The following is a 16,381-nucleotide window of genomic DNA, read 5'->3' as shown; positions in this document are numbered from 1 at the left end:
ACAGAGAGAGAGGGAGAGAGAGACAGAGAGGGAGAGAGAGAGAGACATAGAGAGAGAGAGACAGAGAGAGAGAGAGAGAGAGAGAGAGAGAGACATAGAGAGAGAGAGACAGAGAGAGACAGACAGAGAGAGACAGAGAGAGACATAGAGAGAGAGAGACAGAGAGAGAGAGAGAGAGAGAGAGAGAGACATAGAGAGAGAGAGAGGCCCAGCTGAAACTATTTAACATGGTGATGAGCGTAGGCTACTTCCCTGACATCTGGAACCAAGGACTAATAACACCCATCTTTAAAAAAGGGGACAAATTTGACCCCAACAATTATAGAGGGATATGTGTTAGCAGCAACCTGGGGAAGATGTTCTGCTCAATTATCAACAATAGACTACAACAATTCCTCAGTGACCACAATATCCTGAGGAAAAGCCAAATCGGATTCCTACAGAACCATCGAACAACTGACCACATTTACACCCTCCACACCCTCATAGAAAAACATGTAAATCAAAATAAATCAAAAATTTTCTCCTGCTTCATAGATTTTGAAAAGGCCTTCGACTCAATTTGGCATGAAGGTCTCCTACTCAGACTATTAGAAAGTGGGGTGGGAGGTAAAACATACGACATCATCAAAACAATGTACCTCAACAATAAATGTGCAGTCAAAATAGACAATAGTAGAACAGATTTCTTCCCCCAAAGCCGAGGAGTGATGCAAGGAAACAGCCTCAGTCCAACGCTATTCAATATTTATATCAATGAATTGGCAAAAACACTGGAGGACTCATCTGCTCCCGGCCTCACCCTCAACAACACAGAGATCAAATGTCTCCTGTACGCGGATGACCTGGTGCTGCTGTCTAACTCCAAGGAGGGCCTACAGCAGCTCCTAGATCATCTGCAGCAGTTCTGTCAGACCTGGGCCCTGACAGTCAACATAAAAAAGACTAAGATCATGGTGTTCCAGAAAAGATCCAGGTGTCAGGGAAACAGACTCCATTTTGTCCTGGGCTCCACCACCATAGAGCACACAAACACATACACTTATTTAGGACTAAAACTCAGCTCTACAGGGAACTTCAACATGGCTGTGAATGACCTGAGGGAAAAGGCAAGAAGGGCTTTTTACGCCATCCGGAAATCCATCCAAATTAATATCCCAATCCGAATCTGGCTCAAAATTTTCAAAACAGTAATCCAACCAATCGCCCTATATGGTAGTGAGGTATGGGGCCCACTAGCAAACCAGGAATTCTCTAACTGGGACAAACACCAAATTGAGATCCTTCACACTGAATTTTGTAGATTCATCCTAAAAGTACAAAGAAAAACCCCAAATAATGCATGCAGAGCGGAACTTGGCCAATTCCCTCTTCTAATTGACATTCAAAAGAGAGCCATTACATTCTACAGACACCTCAAAACTAGTGACCCCTCCTCCTACCATCACCAAGCCTTACAAAGCCAAGAAGAGCGCATAGAGAGGAGCCCCCTCAGCCAGCTGGTCCTGAGACTGACTCCCAACCCCCCCCAGCATCAGAACAGCCCTCAGTCTACCCGGCCCAACCAAATTATCACAAATCAAAAAGAAAACTATATTACCTATTGGAAGAATACCACAAAAACCCAAAGTAAACTAGATTGCTATTTGGCCCTAAATCGAGACTACACGGTGGCAGACTACCTGACCACTATTACTGACCCAAAAATGAGGAAGACATTGACCAGGTACAGACTCAGTGATCATAGCCTGGCAATAGAAACAGGCAGACACCGACAGACCTGGCTACCCAGAGAGGAGAGGCTGTGTTCACTCTGCTCCCAAGGAGAGGTGGAGACAGAGCTACACTTCCTGTTGAAATGTGACAAATATAAAGAAATTAGAGCGTCATTCACCCCCCAAATTAACCGGATATACAAAGAATTCGAAAATGTCACAGACACATCTGCACTCCAATACCTCCTTGGAGAGAAACCCGAATGCACCGTCTTAGCAGCCCATTATGTGTGGAGCTGCCAGCAGCTGAGGGACAGCCAGTGGACAGGAGAGCCGTCCACATCTGGCTGAATTAGCTAGCTTAGTGATTGTTTTTATAATATTGCTTTTACTGCTTTTTATTGCTTTGATTTAATCTTTTATTTTATCGTATTTTACTTAGGTCACAGTTTTGTGACCTATAATTAATGAGTAACAAAATGTCTTGTTTTTGCTTATTGCTTATATTATATTAATATTTTATTCTATTCTATCTTATTCTATTATATTTTATTCTTTTTAGCTTTGTTTTGTTTTTCACTCTCTTCTGAAGATTTCAAAATAACAACGGTTATTTACAGATTCTGTGAATTTTTGTTAATATACTGTAATTGCTCACTATTTTGCACTATCACCATTTAACTGCCTATTTATTACAGTTCTGTTATTATTCTGTATAGATCCCGGTCAACAATGGTCTTCTATTGTACTCTATACTATCACATTCCATTTAATTTTCTTTTATCTTCCTTTTTGAATATCTTCAGATTTGGTGATTTATGTTACTGGGTAACAAAATGTCTTGTTTTCTGTTTTTGATTCTTTGTAACTGCTAAGTGTTGCTAATGTATGCTTTGGCAATGTAAGATGCACCTTATCATGCCAATAAAGCCCTTTGAATTGAATTGAATTGAGAGAGAGAGAGAGGGAGAGTGGAGAAACAGAGATTAGACTGAAGGGATTTGAAATAGGATGGAAGTTGTGCAGAACTGAAAGGTAGCATAATTTTTGTGTTCTACTCAAAAGCTCTCGCAAGACGACTTCTTTACTTTCTTTGCAGTGTTCTCCAAAATTACCGCCTGCCTATAACACCCCACCACCCCACACACACACACACACACACACACACACACACACACACACACACACACACACGCACACACGCGCGCACACACACACACACACACACACACGCACGCGCACACACACACACACACGGTCTTGAACAGTAGGGAGGGATGGGTCCACAGGGGTAGCAGAATGATAATGGAGGGCACAAAGCTTTCGAGGCTGGATAGGAGCGCAGACATCCAATAGGGCTGCATACTGCGATAACGCACTGCCCCTATGGCTGGCACACACACACACACACACACACACACTACAGACATTTTACTTTCACTCTCATATGCACAATGCAACACACACACACACACACACACACACACACACACACACACACACACACACACACACACACACACACACACACACACACACACACACACACACACACACACACACACACACACACACACACACACACACACACACACACACACACACACACACACACACACACACACAGCTTGTGGCGAGTACTGTAGCTCCCGCCTGCTGATAAGACAGAGTGGAGCACTTCAAAGCACTGATACTTAGAGATAGAAAACAACCTCAACTAATAGAGCTTCTCTCAAGATGGCTGCCAGGCACCACCAAGATGCACAGCTAATGTTTCCCATACAGAGACACACCAGCTGCACTCTGCTGGGTGCCAGCTGCACAATCATGCCCTCCCCCCCCTGTACAGGACAGGGTGGAGTCACCTGTCTGTACAGGACAGGGTGGAGTCACCTGTCTGTACAGGACAGGGTGGAGTCACCTGTACAGGACAGGGTGGAGTCACCTGTCTGTACAGGACAGGGTGGAGTCACCTGTCTGTACAGGACAGGGTGGAGTCACCTGTACAGGACAGGGTGGAGTCACCTGTCTGTACAGGACAGGGTGGAGTCACCTGTCTGTACAGGACAGGGTGGAGTCACCTGTCTGTACAGGACAGGGTGGAGTCACCTGTCTGTACAGGACAGGGTGGAGTCACCTATCTGTACAGGACAGGGTGGAGTCACCTGTCTGTACAGGACAGGGTGGAGTCACCTGTCTGTACAGGACAGGGTGGAGTCACCTGTACAGGACAGGGTGGAGTCACCTGTACAGGACAGGGTGGAGTCACCTGTCTGTACAGGACAGGGTGGAGTCACCTGTCTGTACAGGACAGGGTGGAGTCACCTGTCTGTACAGGACAGGGTGGAGTCACCTGTCTGTACAGGACAGGGTGGAGTCAATTTGGAATGACAAGAAACAAATACACGTCTGTGCAATAGGCTAAGTAGGTCTAAATAACTCAGTTACAGGGTTTGCAATTGTAACATGTGCAGTCATGTATGAATGTATGAATGTCCAGCAAACACACCACTAATATCTATAGGAATCATGCTTGGAAGTAGCCTAATTTTCACCCGCTGCATCGTGACATTGAAAGAAAGTATATTTAGGCTCGTTTGAGATACTTCTGGCTCACCTGGAAAGAAGGTGGGAGCAGCCGAGTACAGTCAGCCAATGAGAGGCAGAGAGGGGCGGGTCATGCCTTCGCCTAGCCTTTGCCATCATGGGGAAAAAAGATTGTGTACAGGACAGGGTGGAGTCACCTGTACAGGACAGGGTGGAGTCACCTGACCTGCAGCAACTTTGGCAATACGGGGGATCAGCCGAGCAGCATTTTGGTAAACAAACGGCGTCACTGGGTGGCAACGGCAATGGAACCCTATGGAGCCTGAGTTTGAGCATCTGACTCTAGCCGGCTGACAGTGTTTACAATTTAAAAACTGCGACAGTTCACACAACTTTAACAGGACATGCATAATGTTATACATCAAACTCTTGAGCTACTTCTGCTCACTCAGAATCTCAAAATATAAGCGATGTGATGTATACTTTTTGAGATATTAACGTTTGTTTGGCACAACTCATACTAGTTAACTGCTGCGGGGTTACGCATTTTTGGGTGGCAAGTGACGTCACGCTGATTCGTCCTATTAATTACATGCTTCTTTCCTAATTAGGGGATGTTCCTTTCTTCAAACCAAAAAGCTAATGGGATAGACTGCTTTTCTTTTCTTCTTTCTTCTGTTTAAATACATATTTGCATCCAGACTGTGGATTCTAACTCATATTATCCAGGCCTGTGAGGACAAGAAGTAGGGATAGAAGCGTTCATTACAGTGTTATAAGGAGAGGATGGAGCCTCTGGCAAAATGACCCTCTGGCTGTTTAACAGTTTGCTGCCCTCAATTCATCATCAAAGGAAGCACTTTGCTGCCACCCTCAAATATGTTTCAGGGGAAATGTGAACGCGCGCACACGCACACACACACACACACACACACACACACACACACACACACACAGAATGACCTGCTCCCCTCGCTGCTCTCATCTCTATTTACTTCCTGCCAGGCCGTGGGTTTCCCCTCCGCTCTGCTGTGCTGGCTAGGCCTGCTTCATTTGCAATCTGCCGTTTGGCACGGGAGAGACGCAGCGCAGGCTGTGGCCAAACACACGCCGAGGGGCCAGGCCGAGGGGCCGGGCCCAGGGGCCGGGCCCAGGGGCCGGGCTCAGGGGCCGGGCTCAGGGGCCAGGCTCAGGGGCCAGGCTCAGGGGCCGGGCCCAGGGGCCAGGCTTAGGGGCCGGGCTCAGGGGCTGGGCGCAGGGGCCAGGCCCAGGGGCCAGGCTCAGGGGCCAGGCTCAGGGGCCAGGCTCAGGGGCCGGGCTCAGGGGCCGGGCTCAGGGGCCGGGCTCAGGGGCCGGGCTCAGGGGCCAGGCTCAGGGGCCAGGCTCAGGGGCCGGGCTCAGCGGCCAGGCTCAGGGGCCAGGCTCAGGGGCCGGGCTCAGGGGGGGTCAAATCGATGAGGACACACTGCAGGGCAGGCAGGGAACAGGTGCATCAGAGCCTGTGAAGCATGTGCTCAGGCTCTGCTGAGACACGGCTGTGTCGTCATCTATTTGGGAAGCAGGGAGAGGGGGGAGGGGGGGGGAGGGGGGAGAGGGGGAGGGAGGAGGCGGATGCAGGTGGAGGAGAGGGAAGATAACAGAGGGAGAAAAGTGTCGGCCAAGAGGGGAGGAGAGAGAAGGAGAGAGAGAGGGGAGGAGAGAGAAGGAGAGAGGGGAGGAGTGTTGTGGACACATGTTTCTCTTTTTTGTGTCTCCGGTATTATAATGGTCAGATTGCATTCATTTTGCCTTGTACAATATATAACAGTGTACAGGACTTTACTATAACAGGCTTGCTGTGTAAATGCTTCACAACAATTGAGGTTGGAGAGATTTATTTTGTTATTTTTGTTTGTTTGGCAAGATGATTTGATATTGACCATTATCCTTTTAAAAGGCAGCAGTGACTAAAATCCAACAGGTAACTGGAACTCATTCTAGGAGGATGAACCCTTTTGCAGGAGGTTACTCCTCTGACACAATTGTTTTTATTTTACATGCTGTGATTTTGAGACCAATGTAACCAAGCGTTGTGTAGTGTTCCCCCCCCCGTACCCGTAGCTGGGGATCGAACCGGGAACCTTCGGCATGGGAGGTGGACACTCTAGCAAAGAGGCTAAAACCCAAATGGGCTCTACTGTCTGTCGCGACTCGCTATAGCCTCTCTTGAGACTGAGTGAGGTTTACTCACTGCACAGCATGACCGCTGGCTGTTATATCAATATTATGATCAGTTAAGAGTTTTGCCAGTATGAACTTAAAATGGAATCGAAAATCAATCATCAATCATCTTTATTATTATTATTATTATTATTATTAATATTATTATTGTTGTTAGTGCTTAGCTGGATTTAGCTAGACATATTCTTTGTAAAGCCCTCTGAGACAAATAAATTTAGGCCATGTCCACATGGAGACGAGTTTAGGTATATCCGCTAAAGTTTTTTCTCGTATAGACGTTTCGTCCAGACGGAACCAGCGTTCTGGGAGTATACGTTCTGGGAGTATACTGTACGCTCATTTTTGAAACCGGGTCCCAGAGTGAATAAATCTGAAGAAGCCACCCTTGCATTTCCGTGTTTACAACCCATAGGTTGAGGCCACGTCTCGTCATAGACGCTGGGTTAACTGGCTCAGCCTGGCTGGGGGCGTGGTCAGGGTGGGGTAAAAACCCCCGTTCTATCCATTCATCAAAGTTAGAATTTAGCTGATAGCCCAGCCCAGGCAGACACGATCGGGGATTTAACCACCGCAGTAAACGCACATCTGAGCAGACGTCTTGTGTTCTGCTCTAGAACCCCCAAACCTGTAGTTTAGAGCCGCAGCACCGTCTTTTGGTGAGTCAGCCCATGAGATATATGGGCGGTTTTACCCCACTCGCGCGCCAGCCGTTTAACATTTTGTGGGCGTTCCCACACATGCGGACTGTCTCTATACGCATCTTTCCTGAACCGATAACGCCATAGCCCCACCTCTCTCCGCCAGCAACAATTTAGGCTTACAGTGCACTAGCGTTCGTGCTACAGCAGCTACTGAGCTAGGGCTTGTTAGGGCTCTTGCAGCAAAATATAATGCTCCTCTATTACCACCGTCAGCAACAAGTGGACACGGAGAACAGCGTATACAACATCCTCAGGGCTCCACAGCTGACTCTTCCCATCCACCCCTCCCCTCCCTTCATCGGATATTTCCCAGAAGGCTTAGCGGCGGCTAAGTTTTTACAATAACACAAACAAAATCAGGCTAAACGTGTTAGATAGAAATTATATTTATTTTTAATACAACATGCAATTCTGGAATATTGTAATATTGGACAAAATCAAATGAAATGAAATGTAAACCCTGAGTGTAACGGACATACTCGGGATGCTCTATATATATCCCTCGCAAATACAACGTGAATAGTGAAGTGAGAGGTTTGACGACCACAAAATGAGAGGTTTGACGACGTGCGTGCCACAGCGCCACCTACCGGCCTGGCATATATACTACAGCGGTTTCAGTGGTTTCATGTGGATACACACATTTCTTGAAACGATTCCGTGTTTATGGAAAACTTTTCTTAAACGAAAAAAAAAGATAGCTTCCGTCTCCGTGTGGACATGGCCTTAGTCAAAGCAATCACATGTCATTTGTTTTGACACACACACACACACATACACACACACACACACACATGCACACACACACACACACACACACACACACACGCACACACACACACACACGCACAGAAACAAACACACACACACACACACACACACACACACACACACACACACACACACAGCGGTGCCAAAGAGGAAAAAACAGCAAAGGAGAAAGAAAAAGAGGGAAAGAACGTTGAGGCAGTCAAGTAGTCATCTCAGCTACGCACACTCAGACACAACAAACACACACAGACACACACACACACACACACACACACACACACACACACAGACACACCACACACACACACACACACGCGCGCACGCGCGCGCAGACCTTGGTGCGACAGGCCAGGAGTGTGCTGAGGGGCGAGCCTAATCAGTGAACTGGTGAAAGAAGGTCTCCACTCCAAACATGAAGTCCTGTTCTTCTCTCCACTTCAGCCCATTTCCCACATTTCCTGCACTACTTAGCACTGCCACTTGATTGCAATCTGGTGCCAAGGAAGGAAGGGAGATGAGAGGAGAGGAGGGGGAGCAGAGGAGAGGGGGAGCAGAGGAGAGGAGAGGGAGAGGAGAGGGTGAGGAATTGAGAGGAGAGGGTGAGGAGCGGGTGAGCAGAGGAGAGGGTGAGAGATGATGGTAAAGAGTGAGGAGAAGGTGAGGAGATGAAAGGAGAGGAGGGGAGGGGTGAGGTTAGAGTGAGGAGAGGAGAGAGTGAGGAGATGAAAGGAGAGGAGGGGAGGGGTGAGGATAGAGTGAGGAGAGGAGAGAGTGAGGAGAGGGTGAGGAGATGAAAGGAGAGGAGGGGAGGGGTGTGGTTAGAGTGAGGAGAGGAGAGAGTGAGAGGGTAAGGAGATGAAAGGAGAGGAGGGGAGGGGTGAGGTTAGAGTGAGGAGAGGAGAGAGTGAGGAGAGGGTGAGGAGATGAAAGGAGAGGAGGGGAGGGGTGAGGTTAGAGTGAGGAGAGGAGAGAGTGAGAGGGTGAGGAGATGAAAGGAGAGGAGGGGAGGGGTGAGGTTAGAGTGAGGAGAGGAGAGAGTGAGGAGAGGGTGAGGAGATGAAAGGAGAGGAGGGGAGGGGTGAGGTTAGAGTGAGGAGAGGGGAGAGTGAGAGGGTGAGGAGATGAAAGGAGAGGAGGGGAGGGGTGAGGTTAGAGTGAGGAGAGGAGAGAGTGAGGAGAGGGTGAGGAGATGAAAGGAGAGGAGGGGAGGGGTGAGGTTAGAGTGAGGAGAGGAGAGAGTGAGGAGATGAAAGGAGAGGAGGGGAGGGGGGAGGTTAGAGTGAGGAGAGGAGAGAGTGAGGAGAGGGTGAGGAGATGAAAGGAGAGGAGGGGAGGGGTGAGGTTAGAGTGAGGAGAGGAAGAGGGTGAGGAGATGAAAGGAGAGGAGGGGAGGGGTGAGGTTAGAGTGAGGAGAGGAGAGAGTGAGGAGAGGGTGAGGAGATGAAAGGAGAGGAGGGGAGGGGTGAGGTTAGAGTGAGGAGAGGGTGAGGAGAGGGTGAGGAGATGAAAGGAGAGGAGGGGAGGGGTGAGGTTAGAGTGAGGAGAGGAGAGAGTGAGAGAGGGTGAGGAGATGAAAGGAGAGGAGGGGAGGGGTGAGGTTAGAGTGAGGAGAGGAGAGAGTGAGGAGATGAAAGGAGAGGAGGGGAGGGGGGAGGTTAGAGTGAGGAGAGGAGAGAGTGAGGAGAGGGTGAGGAGATGAAAGGAGAGGAGGGGAGGGGTGAGGTTAGCTGTGCGGCGAGGAGAGAGTGAGCGAGAGGGTGAGGAGACTGAAAGGAGAGGAGGGGAGGGGTGGTTAGAGTGAGGAGAGGAGAGAGTGAGGAGAGGAGATGAAAGGAGAGGAGGGGAGGGGTGAGGTTAGAGTGAGGAGAGGAGAGAGTGAGGAGATGAAGGAGAGGAGGGGAGGGTGAGGTTAGAGTGAGGAGAGGAAGAGAGTGAGGAGATGAAAGGAGAGGAGGGGAGGGGTGAGGTTAGAGTGAGGAGAGGAGAGAGTGAAGAGGGTGAGGAGATGAAAGGAGAGGAAGGGAGGGGTGAGGTAGAGTGAGGAGAGGAGAGAGTGAGGAGAGGAGAGGGAGGAAATGCTGAGAAGGGGGAGAGGGGTAAAGACACTAGATCCTCCATGCTTGACTTCCCTTAGGAAAAGGCACATTGTGACTGCAGCCATTAAGAGTTCAAAGGTGAAGCTTTAGATTTTCCGTAAACTGACAGAGTGGCAAGTCGAGGTCAGCCATCCATAACCTAGTATTGACTAGAAGTGGATAGCTTGTGTTAGGGCTGGGCCATAAACAATCACTATATATCGGCTATAGACACTTCATCAATACTAGAAGAAATTAGTTTGATAAAATCTTCGATCGTTTCCGGTACTGACAGTGCTCCCTCCCTCTCTGGCTCATAAACAGCCTATACTGTAATGGAGTGACACACAAACAGCCAATCATTGGTGTTTATTGCGGACTACGCTAGCCATAATGACGTTAGCAAGCCAGGCTAACTAGTGCTAGCTAGCTAAACCAGCTGCAGCCTTCCCAGTTCAGACAATTTCTCCTAATCTTTCTAGCTGCGGCCGTCAACATCTCCCCACTTCCCAGAATCCCCCACAATGCCATACTCTTAAAGAGACAGGCGACGGTAAAAACAAGGGAAATATACTTTTTGAAACAAGATAATACATCAACCACAATTTTTTTTTTAATAATTGAATGACTATTCAAATATTTGAAAATCATGACCCATCCCTAATACCCACCTGTTTCACTATAGACTAGCCTAGCGTGTGCCTTGATAAATAGGTTCAAATTAAAGTTGTTAAATTCAACCTTTTTTTCTTATGGTCTTTATTAAAAATACGTAATTGAAAATGATCAATAAGTATCTATATCGACTGCTATGAAATATTTTATTATCAATATTGTTTAGCGATATCGCCCAGCCCTAGCTTGTCCATATCGATTGTTCTAATTAGGATTGTGATTCAGATTTTTCATATATCTCACTGAACTAAGCATTGGGTAAATATGATGCAAAAAATATCCATAAAGTTGAGTATTTAGTATTACTTTTCAACACTTTCACTATTTGATGGGGGGCAAACATTTACCTCATCGCCTATGAGTGCATAAGCACTAGAAAGTGTGTTGAGATGTGTGAAAATAAGATGTGAATGGCGGTGTGCACACGTTCGCCCCCTCCCCTCCCCAAGATGCAGATAACATGAATAATTTTGCGACTCTGTTGCAGGAAAACTTTCTAAAGTGTGGCAAGGCAGACTGGAGGCGATACATTATTCAAGTGCTTCATCGGTGCCATGCCGCTTGCATAGGGCGGGCCTCTATAATATGCATGTAAGAAGACGTGATGAAACAACTCCATAAAGAGAAGAGAGTGAGAGAGTGTTGAGAGAGGGAGGGAGGGGGGAGGGGGGGGAGGGGAGGGGAGGGGGGGCGGAGACAAGCGACTCTGACTTTATGGAGGCATTCATACAGCAGGCTAGCATAATATATACATCTGAGGACAGTTGATGAAATAGCCTCGCACGAGCTGAGATAGGGGCGGGAGCGGAAAAAGAAGGGGCAGATTGAGAGGGAGAAAGGGAAGACGGAGGGGAAAAAACAGCGGAAAACAATAAGAAAGATAGATGAGGGGGCCAGGGGAAATATTGAGTTTTCTGCCTGTACTGTATGTGTGTGTGTGTGTGCGTATGTGCGTTTGTCTAAGAGAGAGAGAGGAGACAGAGAGAGAGAGAGAGAGAGAGAGAGAGAGGGCTTAAGAGGCACTGCAAACAATACGTGTAGAGAGGCAGTTCACTTTCCCTTAATTACCAAGGGAGGAGGAATATGCATTTCAAAAAGATCGGCGTCTGCCGCCTGCTGCATTAACCGTCGGAATCGGAAATACTTGAGTTGAACCCCTCGCGGCATATCTGTTTGTCTGAGGTGATCTCAACTTTGTTCTATTTCCATCTCTCCCATTGATGTTCAAACGCCGATGATGCCCTCAAAGCAAACATCTGCGACGATATCTCAACATGGCATTGTTGAGCTCTGTTTGACCCATGTGTGTGTGTGTGTGTGTGTGTGTGTGTGCGTAAACAGGCGTGGGGTTTTGCGCATGCAAAATGTGTTTACGTTCAGAAATGATGCCCCCTAAAGGACGAACCCCCCCCCCCCCCCGCAAAAAAAAGCCGCTAAATACCTCAGAACGACCTCGTTCTGAACGGTCCAATCGGCCGCCTTCGTTCGCCCGCTCGCGCAGCCACAACACAGTAATTGGTGCTCGCTGCGCTGTACCCCAACTGACGCTTGGTTCTCAGAGGATCAGTCCTGTGGCCACCTATAGGCATTAGTGTGGTCTCATGTTGTTGTGTTCTGACATTGTGTATTTATTTCTGATCATCTCCTCATTTACCACTATGTGATCTTAGGGGATTGCTATCTACCTATGTGCTATATTTTACTGTGTTGTATATTACTAATAGTAAGTATTATCATTTTTTGTACCATGTATATTGACTGTTTAGACACTAGGATTTTCTTTTACTTCTGTATTTGATATGTACTATGTGCGCACAGGACTCTGTGTGCCCAGGGCCTACAGATGCAAATTAGCTCTTAGCTATCTCTGGTGCAATATGTTTATTGTGTACTGTCCCTGTTCAAATAAACAATAAAGATAAAGATAAAGATAAAGATAAAGGACTCCCTCGGCCTTGTCTTACTCCGCGGCCCATTTCCTGCCTCCGTCCACGTCTTAACGAAGGAGAGGCGAGCCAAAGCAGAGGCAGAGAGCGGTATTACGCCACATCAGTAACGAGTGGAAACCCTGCATTACGCCACATCAGTAACGAGTGGAAACCCTGCATTACGCCACATCAGTAACGAGTGGAAACCCTGCATTACGCCACATCAGTAACGAGTGGAAACCCTGCATTACGCCACATCAGTAACGAGTGGAAACCCTGCATTACGCCACATCAGTAACGAGTGGAAACCCTGCATTACGCCACATCAGTAACGAGTGGAAACCCTGCATTACGCCACATCAGTAACGAGTGGAAACCCTGCATTACGCCACATCAGTAACGAGTGGAAACCCTCTCCGCTAGTTTTCCTTGGTCCGCTTCCCTGACGGAGAAGAAAAACACCCGGGCTGGACTGGAGGAGCACGGAGAGAGAGGTGGGAATCCGGCGAAAGACCCTCCCCCGAGTCGCTCTACAACTACAGTATGTACTCACCATCTAATAAAGCAACAACGCCGTGAATGTAAACCCACGATCTAACGCCACGGCTTTGTGCACAAGTGGAGAGAGCTTGATCTGTATTTGGACAAGCGCAGATGAGATAAAGAGGAAAAAAATACCTTTGAGTTTCTAGGGAATATAGGGGGATGAATTGAAAAACTTCAATGATCGACTTGTCTCTTTTTTCCCCGGGAGAAAGAGGAAATCATGGAGTTGAGGGAGTTAATGTATTCCTTCCTTATTCCTTTCATTGAGCGAGGGAGCGGAGCGAGGAGGAGAGTGGGCATCATTGATTGTATGTATTTCTCTCCCTCTGGTCAGCAGTCTGGCTTGTTGCTGTGCTCTGGAGGTCCTTTTCTACATTCAATCCCCCATTGATCTCCTCTTTACAGCCTCCTGGGACACCCAGAGCTCCATTATAAGAGCCATCACACTCTGTGCACGCAGCGCACCTCGCCCATATACACCAGCTCAAACTGTACGTACATACATTAGCACATTAGAGCGCCCTCATAATGCACGTGCACACACACGCGCACACACACACACACACACACACACACACACACACACACACACACACACACACACGACCATGCATTCCTAAACACGTGCACACGTTTTCTATTGCCCAGTGCGCACACACGCGCACTTACGACCTCTCATCTCACACAACATACAGTACTGATCGGTAGAAACCGAGTTGAACGCTGCCTCTCTCTGTAATTGCGTGTACTGCGTCTCCTAACTGCGTGTAAGAGCATGCCATAATTCAGATATCATTTAATAAGACACGCAGCCAGACTGCCTTGACCACTCCGTGGAAAGATGTTGAAAGGCAATTATACTGGGCAAATAGCCCTGCAGGCTCCAGGGGCCGGAGCCCTTCCATCCAGAAGAGGGTGTGTGTGTGCGGGTGTGTGTGTGTGTGCGTGTGTGTGCGCGTGCGTGCGCGTGCGCGTGTGTGCGTGTGTGTGCGTGCGCGTGCGTGTGTGTGTGAGGTGGAGGTGGAGGTGGTGGTGGTGGGGGGAGGTCCGGTCCTCACACCCGAGCCCAAGAGAGGCTCTGGGTTATTGAGATCACTCAGTTGCCCCTCCCGCCCTCCACTCCTCCATCTCAGACACTCCTGGGTCCATTGAAAAGAGATGCATTATAAGTTGTTCGGGCGGCTGGGTGTGTAAGCTAGAGAGAGGAATGGCGAGTGGTAAAAGGCAGGACACATTTACAGTGTATGTGCTGCTGGGGTCACCATACATCCAGTGTGGAGATATGCTTCTAAAGGGATAAAGCTATGGAGGTAGTGTTTATGGCTTCGTCGTGAACTATATTCTCTGGGTAGCTGGGAAAGTAGCCGACAGAGAGGTGTAGAACTGAGAAGGAGACTGAAATAGGTGTACCCCTCACGGAGGAATTTGGGGAAACATGTCTTAGCGTTCTTCAGTAAATGTGAGATCTCATACAGTGCATACAGTACATAGGTTATACTACTCAAAAGTAAACAAGATGTATCCCAGTGTATCAGCATTGTGTAACAAATGTAAGACTCAACATGGTACCCTTATACATCAATTCTGGACATGCCCTGACCTCCACTCATTGTGGTCTTCTCTGTATTTGATTTATTACTCAAAAGCATTTTGACAAACAACGGGAGCCATCCTGGGGTCTACACGTGACACCGCTCTGAACTCTGGCAGTGACAAGTGGCCGGTGTATTTGGGTGGCCAAAACACTTCTTTTACGATTTTGGAAATCTGATGCTGTACCTTCATTTGAGCTGTGGTTGAGAGGGTTGGGTGAGATTCTCCATCTGGAGAGGCTTAGATTCAAGATTGCAGGAAGGAGTCAAGTGTTTGATAAGGCATGGGGACCAGTGTGAGACATTTAAATGGAGGGTGGAGGTGACTGACAATATTAACCCTGTAACAGTGCTACGTAGCTATATGATTATTTATTTACTCTCTTTATTAACCCTGTAACAGTGCTACGTAGCTATATGATTATTTATGTACTCTCTTTTCTGCTTTGTTGGTTTTTACTAGGGCTGTCAAACGATTAATTTTCTTAATCGCATCTTTGTATCGCATGTTTAAAATGCCATTATTTTGCATTTCAAAGCATTTTTAATTAGATATTAATAATTCTTACCAGTGTGTCATGATTGGGAATCAAATTAATGCAAATAAATGTACTTTGTGATCTTAAATATTAGATTTATTTTCAATTCAATAGAAGTGCAATGTAGACAGGAGGTAACAATGTCTACAAAATGTATCTTGAATAGAAAATAAATGCACAATTGTAAACAGTGCAGTGTACGCTCCAGAACCGATACTTCCGGTGGCGGCGCTGTGGAGCAGTCGAAACCCAAAATGACACAGCCGAAGAAGGCTGTGTCTGAGCTAAAAACGTTGGCACTTCCATGTGAATAATGGCTCGATATTGGAAACTGTGTATTGATAACGTGTATATCGCGTGAAGCCATTGGAGCCGACCTCCCAGTGGTTAGAGGACCCGCGCATCCGAGACTCTGAAGGAAGAATGAGTGACGAGTCTCGCGCTAGCTAGCTGGCTGCTAGCTGGTCGCTAGCTGCTCCGGTATGCTTAGCTTTTAGGTGATAGCTCAAACTCGATGTACTTTGGTGATATTTTAATTCCGTTTTACTGTACACAAGGTGCAAACTACTGCTCTTGACTTGTCCACTGTGCCATTTGGGGAGTTTTTTTTAAGTAAAATGAGCCATTTAGAAGCGTATTGCTGTCTTTCTCTTCCACGCCTGCACAGGCAGGAGACAGGAAACTGCTGCGAACGGCTTGACTACAAGTACGGGTGGGACGAAGGGACAAAATAGCAGCATGCAGTAGCGGAGCATACACCGGGGCAGAGGGTGCGCCCGCCCCGGGCCCACTCGTCAGTGGGCCCCCATCCAGATTTTTTTTTTTTTTTTTTGCATGCCAGGCCAGGCCAGGCCTGAGTGTGAGAGCAATTCAATCAATAGACAATAACATTGGTGTGTTTAAAATGAGCTATTCCACTAAATATGGCCAAAACAGATTCAAACATGCAAAAAAGGCAAATTTTTCTTCACCGCCGGCCTTAATAATAATATCTATATATGCGATTAACGCGATAAAAAAAAAAAAAATTATGGTCGGCCCTTAATCGCATCGCGATTAACGTGTTAACGCT

General features: G+C 47.5%; 1 protein-coding gene across 1 annotated transcript in view; it reads right to left on the bottom strand.

Annotated features, from left to right (window-relative positions):
- Positions 1-16,381, bottom strand: part of LOC310775773 (adhesion G protein-coupled receptor L3-like) — a gene marked incomplete at its 3' end in the record, with an annotated part of 152,726 nt that overhangs the window by 30,010 nt on the left and 106,335 nt on the right. The window lies entirely within an intron of this gene.

This window comes from Poromitra crassiceps (genome assembly GCF_964638095.1).
Source record: "Poromitra crassiceps genome assembly, chromosome: 4".
NCBI lineage: Eukaryota > Metazoa > Chordata > Actinopteri > Beryciformes > Melamphaidae > Poromitra > Poromitra crassiceps.
This window is presented reverse-complemented; position numbering and strand designations above follow the sequence as displayed.